The sequence below is a fragment of the Ylistrum balloti genome, unplaced genomic scaffold (genome assembly GCF_031769215.1).
Source record: "Ylistrum balloti isolate Yb309-2 unplaced genomic scaffold, AGI_CSIRO_Ybal_v1 Utg369692, whole genome shotgun sequence".
NCBI classification, from domain to species: Eukaryota; Metazoa; Mollusca; class Bivalvia; order Pectinida; family Pectinidae; genus Ylistrum; species Ylistrum balloti.
Window position 1 is genome coordinate 19,165 of NW_026781927.1, and position 6,326 is coordinate 25,490.

Here is a 6,326-nt window from a genome sequence, read left to right on the forward strand (position 1 = left end):
GACATTTTCTAGAATAAAGTGATAATGTCCCCTTTGGGGCCCATAATGGGTGTAAAAGGATGGAGAGCCTCTTCACGTTTGCGAAGAAAAAGGGTGTGGTCCTAATAGGGGCTGCAGGAAGGGGAAAAAGGGGGTACAATTAGGTAAATCTTTAAAAATCTTTTTTCTGATGAGCCAACAGCCAAGATGGCTATCTTGGCCTCTGTGTGGCTTTTGACATTTTGGACTTCCTCTCATGAACCACTGGATGGATATGTTCAAACTTGGTACAGATGTTTTATACACGGTCCTGCACAAGTGTTGTTATATTTTTTGCAATATTTTAAAATCCCAAGGTTATTGACATATATTCCTCAGGTGACCGTTAAGGCCCCTTTCGCCTCTTGTTTTAGATTTTTTGTTATACAGCTGAATCCTGGGATGAGCTGATATCGCATGGTTGTATTGGGCTTGGTTTAGCTGATGACTTCGCATGGCAGCCCTGGATTAGAGGATCGTGGGTGTAGGTTGCAGTGTGGTACATTTCACCGAGTTTAGGTATGTTTTGATTAATTGAAAAATTGGCGGCCTGATGAAGGTGTTCAATTTTACCGCTATGAATGTCAAATAGTGTGAATGTTTTGTTGAAAAACCTTTTAAAATCATTTGTGAGTGATTGCTTTTAGATTTTTTGTCGAAATAATCGCCATTGTGGTGGAGCATCACCAATTTTACCAAAATACCAATGGGTATACAGTTGATAATCTAAAGTATTAAATCCTGTCAGAATGAAATTTTTAGCTAAATCCTGGGATGAGCTTACCTTGCATGACTGGAGCTGTTGTAGCTGAATACCTAGAAAGGCTGTACTCTATTGGAGGATGGTGACTGCTGTTGTAAGGTTTAGGGCCTGTATGGTACACCAGGTTTGGATTTAAGTTCATTATAATCTGTTTCCTCATTGGGCCTTACTTCTTTGCCTTCAGGGGTCCAGATCTAGAGTGTGTGCTTCAAAGCAATTAATATATGTCCACTGCATCCTAGAATGCTTCAGATCAAATTGGGACAAAAGTCTAGGATTCAGGAGTTTCCTTTATATCCTGGCCTTAGTATTGAACCATAACCCCAGGCTTCAAACCCTTAATTTAATAAAATTCATCCCAGTACTAGAAAGGTTTTAAAGATGTTTCTTTGTTTTCCAACTTAGGTCCCTGCCCTGCAGGCCCTATAGGACGCCTGTCCCACCACTTATATACAAAATTGGTTTCCCTTCCCAAAAAGACCTTTCGGACTAAACGAGTCAAAATATCTTTAATTTCAACACAGTGTTTTTAAAGCTATTTTACATAGTAGGCAGTACCCCTCAGGTCCTTGGGGGTCAGACATACAGTTTATATACAGAGTGGTTTCCCTTACCACTCTCTCTCATTAGGCCACATCTTTATCCTAGACCCGCCCCTCAGACCTCAGGGGCCAAGACCCTCCATCAATACGAACTTGATTCCCCTACACTCAAGAATGCTTCTGACTGAATTTAAACCAGTTCTAGAGGTTTTTTTATCGCAACTTGAAAGATGAGATTATTGTGAATATATTTATTACTTTTTAAAAATTGATCAAAGATATTTTAAATTGAAAGTTTTCTTGGTTTTCCTTGTCCATTTCAACTTGTGTGCTGCTGAGAAAGCTTACCAGAGATTGTTTATGCTTTGAAATTCAAACTAAGTCCAAATCAACCTATGGTATATAAAAATGCAAATATTGTTAAATCAAATTTATTTGTTTTACTCAATAAATGTATATTGCATTCAATCATAGTTCCAGTGTCCTCTCTAACACATGCACTATTAACAGGCGCGCGCTACCCTCCTTACACATGCACTGGTATATTGGTCCTGCTAACAAACTGGGAACTAGGATTGTTTGTAGTATGCTACAGAAATATTAATTTTACAAAATGTAATTGATAAAGAAGTTATTTATCTTCAAGTGTTAATTGTAGGAAATCCTTTCCAAATTCATTTTCTAGTTATTTTGGTTTTCAATTTATTCAATTCAGGGCAGACAGCAAGTGTTTTTTATCAAATTTTCATCAACAAGAAAAACATTTCTGAAAGGACATATTTGAATTTTTATATAAATTCCTTAAATTCAGACCATATTTAGTGTTTCTGGTAGTCAGATAGCCCCCTTTAGACCCTGCTCCACAGTCCCTTAGAGTCAAACCCTTAGACCCTGCTCCAGTTTCTGAGTCATACCATTTAGACACTACGCCTCTGTCTCCTTGAGTCGGACACTAGACCCTCTCAGTCCCCTAGAGTCAGACCCTTGGACCCAACTTCTCAGTCCCCTAGAGTCAGACCCTTGGACCCAGCTCCTCAGTCCCCTAGAGTCAGACCCTTGGTCCCAACTCCTCAGTCCTCTGGAGTCAGACCCTTGGACCCAACTTCTCAGTCCCCTAGAGTCAGACCCTTGGACCCAGCTCCTCAGTCCCCTAGAGTCAGACCCTTGGTCCCAACTCCTCAGTCCTCTGGAGTCAGACCCTTGGACCCCACTCCTCAGTCCTCTGGAGTCAGACCCTTTGACCCTACTCCAGTCCCCTAGAGTCAGACCCTTAGAACCCTACTCAAGTCCCCTAGAACCCTTCTCCAGCCCCTAGAGTCAGACCCATAGACTCTATTTCTCAGACCGATAGTCTCAGCTCCGTTTATACAATTATATAATATACAATCACCTGAATGCTACCTTCCTGATGTGGTATCCACTGCTTTGTTGCTGAGAAGAAGTCATTTATACCAATTATAACCATTTATGACCCAAGATAAACTGATAGAATATAACTATTCAAAATATCAACAATAAATACCCAGTACATAACGTGTACAAAATGATATCTACCTGTAACAGAGTCAGCTGTACAAAATGATATCTACCTGTAACAGACTGGAGTACAAAATGATATCTACCTGTAACAGACAGATGTACAAAATGATATCTACCTGTACAGAGTCAAATATACAAAATGATATCTACCTGTAACAGAGTCAGGTGTACAAAATGACATCTACCTGTGACAGTCAGGTGTACAAAATTATATCTACCTGTTTAGGTATGTTTTGATTAATTGAATAATTAGTGGCCTGACAAAGGTGTTCAATTTTATCGCTATGAATGTCAAATAGTGTGAATGTTTTGTCAAAAACTCTTCTAAAATCATTTGTGTGTGATTTTTTTTAGATTTTTTGTCAAAATAATCACCATGGTGGTGGAGCATCACCAATTTCTCCAAAACTGGTGTGTATTCAGTGTTTTGATGATAATCTAAAATATTAAATCCTCTCAGAAAAATATTATACAGCTGAATCCTGGGATTAGCTGACCTCACATGGCAGTACTGGAGCTGTTGTAGCTGATTACCTCACATGGCTGCCCTGGATTGGAGGATCGTGGCTGTAGGTTGCAGTGAGGTATATTTGTACCGAGTTTAGGTATGTTTTGATTAATTGAATAATTAGTGGCCTGAAAAAGGTGTTCAATTTTATCGCTGTGAATGTCAAACAGTGTTAATGTTTTGTTGAAAAGGCTTTTGAAATCATTTGTGTGTGGTTTTTTAGATGACTTGAGCCTTTTCACGTACTCGACTTCTTCTAAAGAACCACTGAATGGATTTCGACAAAACTTTTCACAAAGCATCACCATGGGAAGCCACTTCAAGTTTGTGAAGAAAAAGGGTTTGGTCCCGATAGGGGCTTCAGGAGGGGGAAATGGGGGGGTAAAATTAGTTAAATCTTTAAAAAAATCTTCTCAAGAACCAGGTGATGGATTTTCATCAAACATGGCACAAACCATCCCCATGGAAACCACTTCATGTTTGCAAAGAAAAAGGGTGTGGCTCCAATAGGGGCTGCAGGAGGGGGGAAAAGGCGGAAAAATTAGATGAATCTTTAAAAATCATCTTCTCATTAACCAACAGATGAAATTCATATTTTATATTTAGGGTTCTTATGGCAAGGTCTACAAAGTTTGCGAATAAAAAACAAATCGGGTCAAAAACGGCCCCACTAGGGGCGGTAAAAAGGGTCGAAAAATCAACTTTGACCGATTTCAACCAAATTTGGTAGACAACATGCCTTAATGAAGACATAAGAAATTTTGTAGAATAAAGTGATAATGTCCCCTTTGGGGCCCATCAGAGGTGTAAAAGGGGCCATTTGTAAAAACCTTCTTTAAATGACTTCTCAAGAACCAGGTGATGGATTTTCACCAAACTTGGCACAATGGATCAACATGGAAAGATGCTTCAAGTTTGGCAAGAAAAGGCCCTAATAGGGGCAGCAGGACGGGTGAAATTAGGTAGATCTTTAAAAATCATCTTTTCATCAACCAACAGTCAGATTAAATTTATATTTGATATTTAGGGTCCTTATGGCAAGGTCTACAAAGTTTGCGAATGAAAAAAAAATCGGGTCAAAAACGGCCCCACTACGGGGTGGTCAAAAGGGTCCAAAATTCAACTTTGACCGATTTCAACCAAATTTGGTAGACAGCATCCCTTAGTGAAGACATATGAAATTTTGTAGAATAAAGTGATGTCCCCTTTGGCGCCCATAAGGGGTGTAAAAGGGACCATTTGTAAAAACCTTTATATGACTTCTTCTCAAGAACCAGGTGATGGATTTTCACCAAACTTGGCACAATGCATCCCAATGGGAAGCCGCTTCACGTTTGCGAAGAAAAAGGGTGTGGCCCCAATAGGGGCTCCAGGAGGGGGAAATGGGTGGGAAAATTAGGTAAATCTAAAAATCATCCTTTCATAAACCAACAGTCAGATTAAATTCATATTTAATATTTAGTGTTCTGATGGCAAGGTCTACAAAGTTTGCGAATGACAAAAAAGTCGGGTCAAAAACGGCCCCACTAGAGAGCGCTAAAAAGCGTCGAAAAATCAACCTCGACCGATTTCAACCAAATTTGGTAGACAGCATTCCTTAGTGGAGGACATATGACATTTTCTAGAATAAAGTGATAATGTCCCCTTTGGGGCCCATAATGGGTGCAAAAGGAGCAATATGTGAAATCCTTCTTTAAATGACTTCTTCTCAAGAACCAGCACAATGCCATCCCCATGGGAAGCCGCTTCAAGTTTGCGAAGAAACAGGGTGTGGCCCCAATAGGGGCTCCAGGAGGGGGGAAAGGTGGGAAAATTAGGATCATCCTTTCATTGACCAAACTTGGCACAAAGCATCCTGATGGAGAGCCTCTTCACGTTTGCGAAGAAAAAGGGTGTGGTCCTAATAGGGGCTGCAGGAAGGGGAAAAAGGGGGTACAATTAGGTAAATCTTTAAAAATCTTTTTTCTGATGAACCAACAGCCAAGATGGCCATCTTGGCCTCTGTGTGGCTTTTGACATTTTGGACTTCCTCTCATGAACCACTGGATGGATATGTTCAAACTTGGTACAGATGTTTTATACACGGTCCTGCGCAAGTGTTATATTTTTTGCAATATTTTAAAATCCCAAGGTTATTGACATATATTCCTCAGGTGACCATTAAGGCCCCTTTCGCCTCTTGTTTTAGATTTTTTGTTGAATTAAACACCATGGTGGTGGAGCATCACCGATTTCACCAGAACTGGTGGGTATTCAGTGTTTTGTTGATAATCTAAAATATTAAATCCTCTCAGAATAATATTATACAGCTGAATCCTGGGATGAGCTGATATCGCATGGTTGTATTGGGCTTGGTTTAGCTGATGACTTCGCATGGCTGCCCTGGATTAGAGGATCGTGGGTGTAGGTTGCAGTGAGGTACATTTCACCGAGTTTAGGTATGTTTTGATTAATTGAAAAATTGGCGGCCTGATGAAGGTGTTCAATTTTACCGCTATGAATGTCAAATAGTGTGAATGTTTTGTTGAAAAACCTTTTAAAATCATTTGTGAGTGATTGCTTTTAGATTTTTTGTCGAAATAATCGCCATTGTGGTGGAGCATCACCAATTTTACCAAAATACCAATGGGTATACAGTTGATAATCTAAAGTATTAAATCCTGTCAGAATGAAATTTTTAGCTGAATCCTGGGATGAGCTTACCTTGCATGGCTGGAGCTGTTGTAGCTGAATACCTAGAAAGGCTGTACTCTATTGGAGGATGGTGACTGCTGTTGTAAGGTTTAGGGCCTGTATGGTACACCAGGTTTGGATTTAAGTTCATTATAATCTGTTTCCTCATTGGGCCTTACTTCTTTGCCTTCAGGGGTCCAGATCTAGAGTGTGTGCTTCAAAGCAATTAATATATGTCCACTGCATCCTAGAATGCTTCAGATCAAATTGGGACAAAAGTCTA